Here is a 14,189-nt window from a genome sequence, read left to right as displayed (position 1 = left end):
CTGGGGCGTATACCGGACCTGGAGGTAGGAAACTTGATTTTAGGAGGGGACTTTAATACGGTGCTGGACCCGGGGCTAGATAGATCCAGCTCAAGGACCGGAAGAAGGCCGGCAGCGGCCAAGGTACTTAAGGGGTTTATGGACCAAATGGGGGGAGTGGATCCATGGCGATTTCTTAGACCTAGGGTTAGGGAGTTATCTTTCTTCGCCCATGTCCATAAAGTGTACTCCCGGATAGATTTTTTTGTTTTGGGAAGGTCGTTGATCTCTAGGGTGGAAGAAGCTGAGTACTCAGCCATAGCGGTTTCGGATCATGCCCCACATTGGGTGGACCTGGAATTAGGAGAGGAAAGGGAGCAGAGAACACTCTGGCGATTTAGATGTGGGACTGATGGCGGATGAGGGAGTGTGTGCAAGAGTGCGGGTGTGTATTGAGAGATACCTGGAGGTCAATGACGACGGCGAGGTCCCTGTGGGAGTGGTATGGGAAGCACTAAAAGTGGTGGTCAGAGGAGAGCTGATCTCCATTGGGGCCCACAAAAGGAAAACAGAGGCCAAGGAAAGGGAAGGATTACTGGGGGAGATTTTAAGGGTGGATAGGGAATTTGCAGAGACCCCGGAGGAGGAATTGTACAGGGAGAGGAGACGACTCCAGACGGAATTTGACCTTCTGACCACCAGAAAGGCGGAGGTACTGTGGAGGAAGGCACAGGGGAGGAGGTATGAATATGGGGAAAAGGCTAGTCGCCTGTTGGCTCATCAATTGCGAAAGAGGGCAGCAGCGAGGGAGATAGGAGGAATTAGAGACAAAAGGGGAGACACGGTGCGAAGGGCAGGAAAGATAAATGAGGTGTTCAAGACCTTCTATGAGGAACTGTATAGGTCTCAACCCCCAGAGGGAGAGGAGGGGATGCGGCAATTCCTGGACCAATTGAGGTTCCCAAAAGTGGAGGAGCGGGGGGTGGTAGGCCTGGGGGCACCGATTGGGGTGGACGAGGTTATTAAGGGACTGGGAAGCATGCATGCAGGGAAGGCCCCAGGACCAGACGGGTTCCCGGCGGAGTATTACAGAAAATATGTGGACTTGTTGGCCCCGTTGATGGTGAGGATGTTCAATGAGGCCAGGAAAGGGGGTCTCTACCCCCAACGATGTCGGAGGCAACGATATCGTTAATTTTGAAGAGGGATAAAGATCCGTTGCAGTGCGGGTCCTATAGACCCATTTCATTATTGAACGTGGACGCCAAATTGTTGGCAAAGGTACTGGCATCGAGGATAGAGGACTGTGTCTCGGGGGTGGTGCACGAAGACCAGACAGGGTTCGTAAAAGAGAGACAACTGAATGTTAACGTGTGACGACTATTAGGGGTGATAATGATGCCCCCAGTGGAGGGGGAGGCAGAGATAGTGGCGGCAATGGACGCAGAGAAGATTTGATAGGGTGGAGTGGGAGTATTTATGGGAAGTGTTAAGGAGGTTTGGGAACGGGTTTATTAGCTGGGTTAGACTTCTTTATGGGGCTCCAACGGCAAGCGTAGTTACAGTTCGACATAGATCGGAGTATTTCCGACTATATAGGGGAACAAGACAGGGATGCCCGCTGTCTCCATTGTTGTTCGCGTTGGCAATTGAACCTCTGGCCATGGCATTGAGAGACTCCAGGAATTGGAGAGGGGTGATTAGAGGGGGAGAAGAACACCGAGTCTCGTTATACACGGATGACCTATTGTTATACGTGTCGGACCCAGCGGGGGGGGGGGGGGGTGATAGAGGTTATGCGAATTTTGAGGGGGTTCGGGGATTTCTCAGGGTATAGGCTAAACATGGGGAAGAGTGAATTATTTGTGATACATCCAGGGGACCAGAGTAGAGAGATAGAAGGCTTGCCTCGAAGGAAAGTGGAAAGAAACTTCCGATACCTGGGGATTCAGATCGCTAGGAGCTGGGGAACCTTGCACAGACTTAATCTGACACGGTTGGTAGAACAAATGGAGGAGGACTTCAAGAGGTGGGACATGCAGCCTCTATCGCTGGCGGGCAGGGTGCAAGCAATTAAGATGATGGTCCTCCCGAGGTTCTTATTTGTATTGCAATGTCTCCCTATACGAATCACCAAGACCTTTTTTAATAAAATAGACAGGAGCATCACGAGCTTTGTGTGGGCAGGGAAAGTTCCGAGAGTAAGGAGGGGGTTCCTTCAGCGGAGTAGGGACAGAGGAGGATTGGCACTACCGAACTTGGGAGATTACTATTGGGCTGCCAATGTGGCAATGATACGTAAATGGATGATGGATGATGGAGGGTGACGGAGCGGCGTGGAAAAGACTGGAGAGAAAGTCCTGTAAAGGGACGAGTTTAGAGGCGCTGGTGATGGCGCCGCTACCGATCTCACCTAAAAAGTTTACCACAAACCCGGTGGTGGCGGCAACATTGAATATCTGGGGACAGTGGAGGCGACAGAGAGGGGTGCGGGGAGCCCTGGTGGGGTCCCCAATCGGGAACAACCATAGGTTCGCCCCAGGAAGAATGGATGGAGGATTTCAGAGCTGGTACCAGTTGGGAATTAGGAGGGTGGGAGATTTATTTATAGATGGGACTTTTGCGAGCTTGGGAGCATTGGAGGAAAAGTATAAGTTGCCCCGGGGAAATTTCTTGAGATATATGCAGGTGAGGGCGTTTACTAGACAACAGGTGAGGGAATTTCCGTTGCTCCCGGCACAGGGGATACAGGACAGGGTGCTTTCAGGGGTGTGGGTCGGAGAGGGCAAGGTGTCAGAGATTTACCGAGAGATGAGGGAAGAGGGGCATGAGTCGGTGGGCGAACTAAAAGGAAAGTGGGAAGAAGAACTAGGGGAGGAGATAGAGGAGGGTATGTGGGCTGATGCCCTAAGCAGGGTAAATTCCTCTTCCTCATGTGCCAGGCTTAGCCTGATTCAATTTAAGGTGCTACATAGAGCACACATAACGGGAGCAAGATTGAGCAGGTTCTTTGGAGTGGAGGACAAATGTGGGAGGTGTGGCGGGAGCCCGGCAAACCACGCACATATGTTTTGGACGTGCCCGGCAGTGGAAGGGTATTGGAAGGGAGTGACGGGAGTGATTTCGCGGGTGGTGAAGGCCCGGGTCAAACCAGGTGGGGGTTAGCTCTATTTGGAGTTGCGGAAAAGCCGGGAGTGCAGGAGGCGAAAGAGGCCGACGTTGTGGCCTTTGCGTCCCTAGTAGCCCGGCGCAGGATCCTACTCATGTGGAAGGAGGCGAAACCCCCCCGGACTGGAGGCCTGGGTAAATGATATGGCGGGGTTCATTAAACTGGAGCAGATAAAGTTTGCCCTGAGAGGATCGGCTCAAGGGTTCACCAGGCGGTGGCAGCCATTTCTCGACTACCTAGGGGAACGTTAGAGGGAAGACAGATGACCAGCAGCAGCAACCCAGGGGGAAGGGGGGGGGGTTTAGTTTAGTTTAGGTCAAAGATAAAGGGGTTTTGCTACTTGTGTATTGTTAAAAATTTCTGTATTGTTATTGTTGCGTTTGTTTTGTAAGAGGGGAAAAATTGTTGTTTGGGAAAAAAATTTCAATAAAACATATTTTTTAAAGAACATATTGCGGGGGGAATGGCCAATGGTCACGACCAGCTTTTAAAAGTGCCGGCCGTGAGGCCGTTTTAAGATTAACTGCCATCCGCGCCTGCCCACCTTATCAAGTAGTGCGCAAGGTGGACCGGCTCCTCCTGATGTCAGTGCACAATCCCAGGCCAGTTATTTTCAGCAAATTCTGGACTCCTCCCACCGGAGGCGGCGCCAGAGAGCAGGTCACACGCCCCGTACGCTGACATCACGTGTTCTGGGCCCAAGCCAGATTCCTCCATTTTGCAGCTGCCAGCAGTGCTGGAGTGAACTCCAGGGCCTCTGGTGAACAACCCATGAAGAAGCTGAAAACAGGAACAAAGCACCACAATGATGATTAGGGGCAGCACGGTAGCATTGTGGATAGCACAATTGCTTCACAGCTCCAGGGTCCCAGGTTCGAATCCGGCTTGGGTCACTGTCTGTGTGGAGTCTGCACATCCTGCCCGTGTGTGCGTGGGTTTCCTCCGGGTGCACCGGTTTCCTCCCACAGTCCAAAGATGTGCAGGTTAGGTGGATTGGCCATGATAAATTGCCCTTAGTGTCCAAAATTGCCCTTAGTGTTGGGTGGGGTTACTGGGTTATGGGGATAGGGTGGAGGTGTTGACCTTGGGTAGGGTGCTCTTTCCAAGAGCCGGTGCAGACTCAATGGGCCAAATGGCCTCCTTCTGCACTGTAGATTCTATGATAATCTATGATTATTTCAGGGGTGGGTTTATAAATTGTGCCACCGCAATCAGGAGTCAAATTTCATGGGTGTTACATGTCGGGAATTACTGGCAAATGAATGTTTAAAACCTCAAATTGTCAAAGACATTTGAAGAGTAAGCAGGGCGAGTTCAAGGACAAACCTCTGTATTTTTTTCAACGGATGCAGTGAGATCTTCAATCATCAGCTGAAGTCATTATCAGAAATGTAACATTGAATAACAAAGCAAGTGAGATCGTGGGGACCGAGCAGGCCCACCTGTCACATTAAAGTCAAGTGAAAATGGTGGGTCGCGAAGATCAGCCGGCGATGGTCGCAAAGGCCGCCCAGCGAGGGTCCCGAAGGATGGCCGGTTGGTAAAAATTGGACCCCAGTTAAAAAGTTTGATCCACACTGCCATAGGCTTCCTTACCCATTGTATCCAGCTGCTCTGCCACCTTGAGGTACTGGTGTACATGCACACCAAGATCCCTCCGGTCCTTCGAGCCTCCCAGCGTCCTGCCATTTATCATGTATTCTCTTGCTTGTTTGTCCTGCCCAACTGCATCTCTTCCAGATTGAATTCAGTTTGCCACTGATCAGTCCATCTGTGTCATCCTGTATTCGAAGGCTATCCTCCTCAATATTTACCACCCCACCAAATTTCATATTCGCAGCAAACTTACTGATCAACCCTCCTATATTCATATCTAAAGCATTTGTATCAACCACAAACAGCAAGGGCCTCAACACTGATCCCTGTGGAAAACCACTGGACATAATCTTCCAATCAGAGGCTAGGGGCTGGTTTAGCACAGTGGACTAAACAGCTGGCATGTAATGCAGAACAATGCCAGCAGCGCGGGTTCAAATCCCGTACCGGCCTCACCGAACTGGTGCCGGAATGTGGCGACTTGGTGCTTTTCACAGTAACTTCATTGAAGCCTACTTGTGACAATAAGCAATTATTATTATTATTATTAGAAAAACACTCCTCCACCAACAGCCTCTGCTTCCTGCCACTCAGCAATTTTGGATCCAATTTGCCAAATTTCCTTCAGTCCCTGGGGCATGTGTCTTCACATCAGTCTCCCATGTGGGACCGGAGGAAAAGCCTTGCTGAAGTCCAAGTAGATTACGTCAAATGCATTTCACTCATTGACACACCTGTTCAACTCTTCGAAAAATTCAATCAAGTTGGTCAGACATCTCCTCCCCTTAACCAAACCACGCTGATCTTTTAATATCTGCCTCTACAAATGAAGATTAATTCTGTGTCTCAGATTTGCTTCCAATAGTTTCCCCACCACACAGGTTAGACTGACTGGCCTGTAGTTTCCTGGTTCATCCTTTCCTCCCTTCTTCAATAATGGTACCACATTGGCGATCCTCCAATCCGCCAGCACCTCTGCTGTGGCCAGAGAGGAATTGAAAATTATTGCCAGTGTCCCTGCTATTTCCTCGCTTGCCTCACTCATCAGCCTGGGATACATTTCATCTGGCCCTGGAGTTTTGTCTACTTTGAAGCCTCCCAGTCAGAACCTCCTCTCTGTCTATATTAATCTCTTTAGTTTTATTACAGTCCTTCTCCCTGATATCTATACCCACACTGTCTTTCTCACGGGTGAACACTGACACAAAATACCCTTTTAGAACTCCACCTACATCACCCGGCTCCACACACAAGTTACCACTGTGATCCATCATGGGCCTTACTCTGCCCCAAGTTATCATTTTACACTTAATGTACTTGTAGAACAACTTAACAACTTTATTTTACCTGCCAGTATCCTTTCAGTATCTGGTGCGACCGCATTTGGAGTATTGCGTGCAATTCTGGTCGCCGCATTATAGGAAGGATGTGGAAGCATTGGAAAGGGTGCAGAGGAGATTCACCAGAATGTTGCCTGGTATGGAGGGAAGATCTTAAGAGGAAAGGCTGAGGGACTTGAGGCTGTTTACGTTAGAGAGAAGAAGGTTAAGAGGTGACTTAACTGAGACATACAATAGGGCAGCACGGTGGCGCAGTGTGTTAGCCCTGCTGCCTCACGGCGCTGAGGTCCCAGGTTCGATCCTGGCTCTGGGTCACTGTCCATGTGGAGTTTGCACATTCACCCCATGTTTGCGTAGGTTTCGCCCCCACAACCCAAAGATGTGCAAGTTAGGTGGATTGGCCCCACCAAATTGCCCCTTAATCAGAAAAATGAATAGGGTACACTACAAAAAATTAAAAAAAAAAAAAAAAAATTGAGTCATGCAGGATGATCAGAGGATTGGATAGGGTGGACAGTGAGAGCCTTTTTCCTTGGGTGGTGATGTCTTGCACGAGGGGACATAGATTTAAATTGAGGGGAGCTAGATATAGGACGGATGTCAGAGGTAGATTCTTTACTCAGAGAATAGTAAGGGCGTGGAATGCCCTGCCTGCAACAGTAGTGGACTCGGCAACACTAAGGGCATTCAAATGGTCATTGGATAGACATATGGACGATAAGGGAATAGTGTAGATGGGCTTTAGAGTGCTTTCACAGGTCGGCACAACATCGAGGGCCGAAGGGCCTGTACTGCGCTGTAATGTTTTATGTTCATGTCTCCTTTTTGCTCTCCTCATTTCCGTTTTAAGTCCCCTCTTGCACATTCTGTACACCTCTAGCACTTCTGCTGTTTTGAGCCCTTGATATCTGCCACAAGCCTCCCCTTTTCTACTGATCCAACGCTGTATATCCCTCCATATACATGGTTGACTGGATTTGTTGGTCTCACCCTTTTCTTGATTGGAACATGTTGGCCGTGTACTCTCCTATTTCCTTGCTGAATGTGTTCCACTGTTCTGTCACAGATTTACTGAAAGGTGTCTGCTCCCGATCCACTCTGGCCAAATCATATCTGTTCTTATTAAAATCAGCCTTCCTCCATTTGTGAACTTTGATCTCAGGTCCATCCATCTCCTTTTCCAGAACTATCTTGAATCTAATGAAGTTAAGATCACTGTCTGCAAAATGCTCCCCCAACGATACTTCAACCACTTGTCCAGCTTCGTTACTGAAAGTGAAGCCCAAGACCGCTCCTCTCTTGTCTGTCCTTCTACGTACTGGCTTAAAAAGTTCTCATGGATGCATTTTAAGAATTACGCTCCCTCTAAACCGTTCACACTATGACTACCCCAGTTCATATTGAGGAAGTTGAGATCCCCCACTGTTCCCACTATCACAACCCTATTACTGTTCCACTTCTCTGAAATTTGCCTCCATATTCACTCTTCTATTTCTCTCGGATGGTTAGGGGGCCAATGGAAAACTCCAGCAATGTGATTGCTCCTTTTTGGTTTTTAAGTTCTACCCATTTGGCTTCAGTATAGTTCTAATATCTGGGCCCCGCAAGGCTGCCTACTTAGCCCCTTACTATCCTCCCTGTGCACACATGACTGCGTGGCCAAATTTGGTTCCAACCCCATCTACAAGTTTGCTGACGATACGATCATAGTGGGCCGGATCGCAAATAATGACGAGTCAGAATACAGGATGGAGATCGAGAACCTAGTGGAGTGGTGTAGCGACAACAACCTCTCCCTCAATGCCAGCAAATCTAAAGAGCCGGTCATTGACTTCAGAAAGCTAAGAACTGGACACACCACTGTCAGCATCTATGAGGCCGAGGTGGAGATTGTTCGCAGTTTCAAATTCCTAGTGGTTCACATCTCCAAAAATCTGTCCTGGTCCACCCACATCGATGTTACCACCAAGAAATCTCAACAGGGCCTTTACTTCCTCAGGAAACTAAGGAAATTCGGCATGTCCACATTAACTCTTACCAACTTTTACAGATGCACCATAGAAAGCATCCTAGCTGCTGCATCACGGCCTGGTATGGCAACCGCTCGGCCCAAAACCGCAAGACACTTCAGAGAGTCGTGAACACAGCCCAGTCCATCACACGAACCTGCCTCCCATCCATTGACTCCATCTACACCTCCCGCTGCCTGGGGAAAGCGGCAAGCACAATCAAAGACCCCTCCCACCCGGCTTACTCACTCTTCCAACTTCTTCCATCGGGCAGGAGAAACAAAAGTCTGGGAACACGCACAAACAAACTCAAAAACAGCTTTTTCCCCACTGTTACCAGACTCCTAAACCACCCTCTTATGGACTGACCTCATTAATACTACACCCCTGTATGCTTCACCCGATGCCGGTGTCTATGCAGTTACATTGTGTACCTTGTGTTGCCCTATTATGTATTTTCTTTTATTTCCTTTTCTTTTCATGTACTTGATGATCTGTTGAGCTGATCGCAGAAAAATATTTTTCACTGTACCTCGGTCCACGTGACAATGAACAAAATCCAATCCAGTTGAAGAGCTTTCTAAGATGTCATCTCTCCTTACTGCTGTAATTCATTCTCTGATCAAAATTGTTACACTCCCTCCTCTTTTACCTCCTGCCCTATCTCTCCTGGAGATCCTGTATCCTGGAATATTGAGATCCCAATCCTTCCCCTCTCCCAAGCGTGATTCAGTGACAGCAAATACATTATAACCCCATGTTCTCACTTCATCTGCCTTGTTCGTCTAACTCGAAATCTCGCTGTGATATAGAACGCATACTTACTGTTTACTGCTAAGTTAGTGTGTGTGAGTTTTATCCTCAATGTCCCTGTGATATATAATGCATATTTTACTGCTTCCTGCTCAGTTACTGGTGTGTCAGAGTGAGAGAATGTGAGTGTGTGTGCGTGTGTTTTATTTTCAATGTCACTCTATGATATATAACACGTATTTTACTGCTTACTGATCAGTTATTGATGAGTGAGTGTGTGTTTGTGGGTGTGAGAGAGTGTGAGTGACCGCATTAATGTGTGTGAAAGTGTGTATCACCCTCACTGTCTCTCCTTGATACAGAACACATATTTTACTGCTTGCTGCGCAGGTACTGGTGTGAGTGTACGTGAGAGAATGTGTGTGAGAGAGAGGGCATGTGTGTGAGAGCGAGCACGTGTGTGTGAGAAAGAGCGAGCGCGTGTGAGAGCGCGCGTGCGCATGTGAGAGCGAGCGCGCGTGAGAGAGCGAGCGCGCGTGTGAGAGCGCGCGCGCGTGAGAGCGATTGCGTGCGTGAGAGCGAGCGCGTGAGAGCAAGCGCGCCTGTGAGAGCAAGCGCGCCTGTGAGAGGGAGCGTGCGTGCAAGAGGGAGTGCGCAGGGGCGTGCGATAGAGAGCGCGCGTGTGAGAGGGAGCGCGAGTGAGAGCACGCGCGCGTGAGAACGAGCGCACCTGTGAGAGGGAGCGCGCCTGTGAGAGGGAGCGCGCCTGTGAGAGGGAGCGTGCGTGCAAGAGGGAGCGCGCAGGGGCGTGCGATAGAGAGCGCGCGTGCGAGAGGGAGCCCGCGTGCGAGAGGGAGCGCGCGTGCGAGAGGGAGCGCGCGTGCGAGAGGGAGCGCGCGTGCGAGAGGGAGCGCGCGTGCGAGGGGGAGCGCGCGTGCGAGGGGAGCGCGGGTGTGCGAGAGGGAGCGCGTGTGCGAGTGGGAGCGCGTGTGCGAGAGGGAGCGCGTGTGCGAGAGGGAGCGCGTGTGCGAGAGGGAGCGCGTGTGAGAGAGGGAGCGCGTGTGAGAGAGGGAGCGCGTGTGAGAGAGGGAGCGCGTGTGAGAGAGGGAGCGCGTGTGAGAGAGGGAGCGCATGTGTGAGAGAACGCGTGTGTGTGAGAGCGTGTGTGTGAGCATGTGTGTGTGAGCATCTGTGTGTGTGAGCATGTTTGCATTTTACCCTTTTTATCTCTCTTTGACATATTACACATATTTTACTGTTCATGCCCAGTTACTGGTGTGTGTGAGAGAGAGAGTGCGAGCGTGTGTTTTCCCATCATTGTCTCTCTATGATAGATGATGCATTTTTTACTCAGGAACTCTTGTGTCAGAGAGTGTGAGTGTCAGAAAGTGTGTGAATATGAAAGAGTGCGAGTGTGTGAGGGAGCGTGTGCAAGTGAGTGTGTCAGTCTGTGTCAGGGAGAGTGAGAGAAATAGTCTGCAGGAGTGTGAGTGTGTGGGGAGAGAGTGTGTGTTTTACCTTCATTGTCTCTCTGTGATATATAACATATTTTACTGCTCAGTCACAGGTGTGTGAGTGTGTTTTATCCTCACTGTCTGTCTATCAGAAATAACATATTTCACTGCTTACTGCTCAGTAACTGGTGTGTGTGTGAGAGAGAGATTGTGGGGAGAGCGCGTGTGAGCATGTGTTGAACCCTCACTGTCCCTCTGTGAAATCAGCAAGAAGTCTTGCTGGAGAGGGATAGGGCCATACGGCAGGGCAAGGTTTATAATTGGGGGAGGGGGGAATTTCCGGTTGCGGCTATGCGGAGCTAAGTCGCACATTCGGCGGTTCCCGCAAAAACAGACTTTTGGGCTCTTTTCAGGGCCCCTAACGGCACTTTTTCGACGTTTCCCGGTGTGGGAAGGAGTCTACAACAGCTCCCCGTCAGTATATGGCTTCAACTAGGAGCGGGGCGAAAAAAAAGGTGGTGGACCCGACGAAGGTGTGAGGGAAGAAGGACAAAATGGCGGCGGGCGGAGACCAGGCAGCGTGGATGCAGTGGGCGGAAGAGCAGCAGGAGGGTATCCAGCGCTGCTTCAGAGAGATTAAAACGGACCTGCTAGAGCCGATGAAGGCGTCGATTGATAAGCTGCTGGAGACACAGACGGCCCAGGGAGTGGCGATCCGCGAGGCTCGACAAAAGACCTCTGACAATGAGGACGAGATCTCAGGCCTGCCGGTAAAGGTGGAGGCGCACAAGGCGCTCCACAAGAAATGGCAGGAGCGGTTCGAGGAGATGGAGAATCGGTCGAGGCGGAAGAATCTGCGGATTCTGGGCCTCCCGGAGGGGCTGGAGGGGCCGGACGTGGGGGCCTATGTGGTCACCATGTTGAACTCACTGATGGGAGCGGGGTCCTTCTAGGAGCCCCTGGAGCTGGAAGGGGCCCATCGAGTGCTGGCGAGGAGGCCCAAGGCTAACGAGCCTCCGCGGGCAGTGCTGGTGAGGTTCCATCGGTTCGTCGATCGGGAGTGTGTGTTCAGGTGGGCCAAGGAGAGGAGCAGCAGGTGGGAGAACGTGGAGGTTCAGATATATCAGGACTGGAGTGCGGAGGTGGCGAAGAGGAGGGCCGGGTACAATTGAGCGAAGGCGGTGCTGCACAGGAAGGGGGTGAAGTTTGGCATGTTACAGCCGGAGCGACTGTGGGTTACCTGCAAGGACCGGCACCACTATTTTGAGTCTCCGGAGGAGGTGTGGGCCTTTGTTCAGGTCGAGACGTTGGACACAGATTGAGGGTTGGGACGGGTGATTGGGGACTATGGTTGATATGCTATGTTTATTTTTGTTTCGAGGGGGGGGCTTTTGTATTGCTCCGGGTTTCTTTTTCTTTGTGTTTTCCTCTTTTAGGTCGGAGAAGGTGGCTGGGGCGGGTTGGGCACTGTTTTGGTTGGGTTGGTCGGGGGGGGCTCTTGAAGGTGAGATGGAGCCTTGCGGGGCAGGGTGAGGCCCGAGTCAGGGGTGAGGGGACAGGGCCTGTAAAAGGAGCTGCGTCAGAGGTGGCGGGGCCTGGTAGGTGGAAAGCGCGGGCTTTATCCCACGCTGAAGACTGGAGGGGGCGGGGCCGGGGCAGGGAAGCGAGGGTTGTTTCCCGCGCTTAGAACAGAAGGCGGAGGGGGAGAGTGTAAGGTTTTCGGGCAATTCGGCCCTTTTTGGACTGCCCAAGAATAAAACCCAGAGACTGTAAACTGGACATTTCTCAGCCAAAAGAACGTAACCAGATTTCCCAGCAGGCTTGGTCCGCTGAGCCGAGTAGGGGCATAGGTATTTACAAACCCCCCCCAGGAGCTACAAGGAAGAAGGAGCCAGACAACTAGATAAGATTAAACACAGAGACAAAGGGGCATGGTAATGCTGTAAGGGGCCTGCCTGCAAGCAGGACAATGGGATGGTCATAGCCCCATGCAGATGTAAATGACTTTGCCTCCACCAGAGCAGTATCCAATCAACACCCCATCAACATAGCAGCGATCTCCAGAGCAGATGGAAGACTTTGAAAATCTTCACAAGAGAGCTTAACCTTGTTATCCCAAAAAGCAGACTGTCTGGGCTCAGTATATTGCGCTGGAAAAGCCCCTTGAAGATAAACGGTAGAAAAAACCAAGTTGGAGGCGGACCTGGGGGAGGTACTCCAATCCTGACAGAAGCCACCGGCAGGAACTCACTGGGTGGAGGGGGCGGAGTCGGCGCCAAATTCAAATCGCGGCAGGTCTGCCTGGCTGGAAGAGCGGACCTGCGAGGAGAACCCGGAAGCTAACAGCTCTGACCGGCTCAAAGGGGGCGGGACCAGCGGGAACTTTAAACTTGGACCGATACAACGCAAAGGGGGAGGAAAACCCGGAAGTCGACAGCTCTGACCGGCTCAAAGGGGGCGGGACCAGCGGGAACTTTAAACCTTATGGATTCAATGCAAAAGGGGCTGGCCGAACACAGGAAAAAGCCAGGTAAAACATATATAAAAGGGGCTGTGTTTCGATTGAGGGTCTCTTGGCTTGACCTCTCCACCTTTGACTTGACCTCCTGCAGCCTGTGACTGTAAGTACCCTGCAGCAGCTTGCAAAACTCCCTTGACCTTGATAGTGGTTGAGGCTTTGGGGAAGGGGACTTGATTTGTGTTCTGTGTCATTGCTAAAACTGTGTAACAATAAGATTTTACGTTGTGTCCGTTATAGTACTTTCTGAATAGACTTAGTTTGTGTTAGAGTTTAAGATTTCATTATAATTTGTTCTGTTTGATGATTTTGACCTGGGTTTTGCAATAAACCTTGATTTGCTGATAATTGGAGTCGTTTAAATTCTTCAATCTCTCACCAGCGATCTCTGACCAAGTCATTGTTAAGATATTCCTCACCTTAATTCCGGGTTCGAGAATCTAGGGTCATCTTGAACGATTCACTCAGGACAGGCTGCTGGTTAGGTAATAAACAGCAGTGTCCTATTCTCTCTCTTGGGAAAGCTACTCCAGCGAAGTAGGAACCGGGTGGGTGTTGCACCACCGGCAAGAGAGAGAATCACCTGGGCATTGGTGGGGGTCTGGATATCTGTGTGATATAAGCCTCAGGCTTCCGGTTAGGGATAAACGGCAGGCTTGATTCAGTGCTCTCTTCCGTGGAGGTGTCCCAGTGCGGCATCCCCTGGCCTCTGAAGTTTCAGTGCCAGCTGGAGAGAGACACACACAGATACTCAAACCCCAGATATCGGCCCAGTAGTGGAGTAACAGAGATGGCACCCCCGTAACAATGGCGACCGCGGCAGGACCCCGGTGGTTTGGAGTATGTGACTTGGCAGAGGGGGTGAGGGAACGAAGTAAAATGGAGGAGAGAATCTCCTCATATATGTAGCAAAAGGTCAACCTCACCAAACCTTGGGTCTCAGAACTAATCAATGCGGAGCGACCCGTAATGGCGGCGGCCGCATGGACAGAAAGTAAGGCACACAAAAGGCACTTGGAGAAGGCAGTTTGGCTGGTCTGCTTGTCCCAGCAGGTAGCCAAAACAGAGCGAAGGGTCGAAGAATTAGAGCAGGAGTTGGGAGAAGTTAGGGCCAGCGCAGGGGACAGCGCTAGCGCAGCGGAACGACTGCGGGAGGAATTGGCAGAAATGAAACAGGACAGCCTACAGGAAAGCGAGTCTAACCGGTGCGAGAAGGAATATCTCCACTGCCAGATAGTGGAGGATAAGACAAAGGAATGGAGGCTCCAGGAACTCTATGCTCGGAGTACAGAGCAGTGTAGGAAGCTGGAGGGGAAGGTCCGGGACATCCAGGCAGCGTACCGAGTGGCTCGCGAGGAAGTAGGGGACTGC

The 14,189-nt window shown here is 50.9% G+C and overlaps 1 protein-coding gene across 2 annotated transcripts in view; it reads right to left on the bottom strand.

Moving 5' to 3' along the window:
- Nucleotides 1-14,189, bottom strand: part of LOC140399990 (histone H2B-like) — a 41,828-nt gene that overhangs the window by 11,154 nt on the left and 16,485 nt on the right. The window lies entirely within an intron of this gene.

Source organism: Scyliorhinus torazame, chromosome 24 (assembly GCF_047496885.1).
Source record: "Scyliorhinus torazame isolate Kashiwa2021f chromosome 24, sScyTor2.1, whole genome shotgun sequence".
NCBI classification, from domain to species: Eukaryota; Metazoa; Chordata; class Chondrichthyes; order Carcharhiniformes; family Scyliorhinidae; genus Scyliorhinus; species Scyliorhinus torazame.
This window is presented reverse-complemented; position numbering and strand designations above follow the sequence as displayed.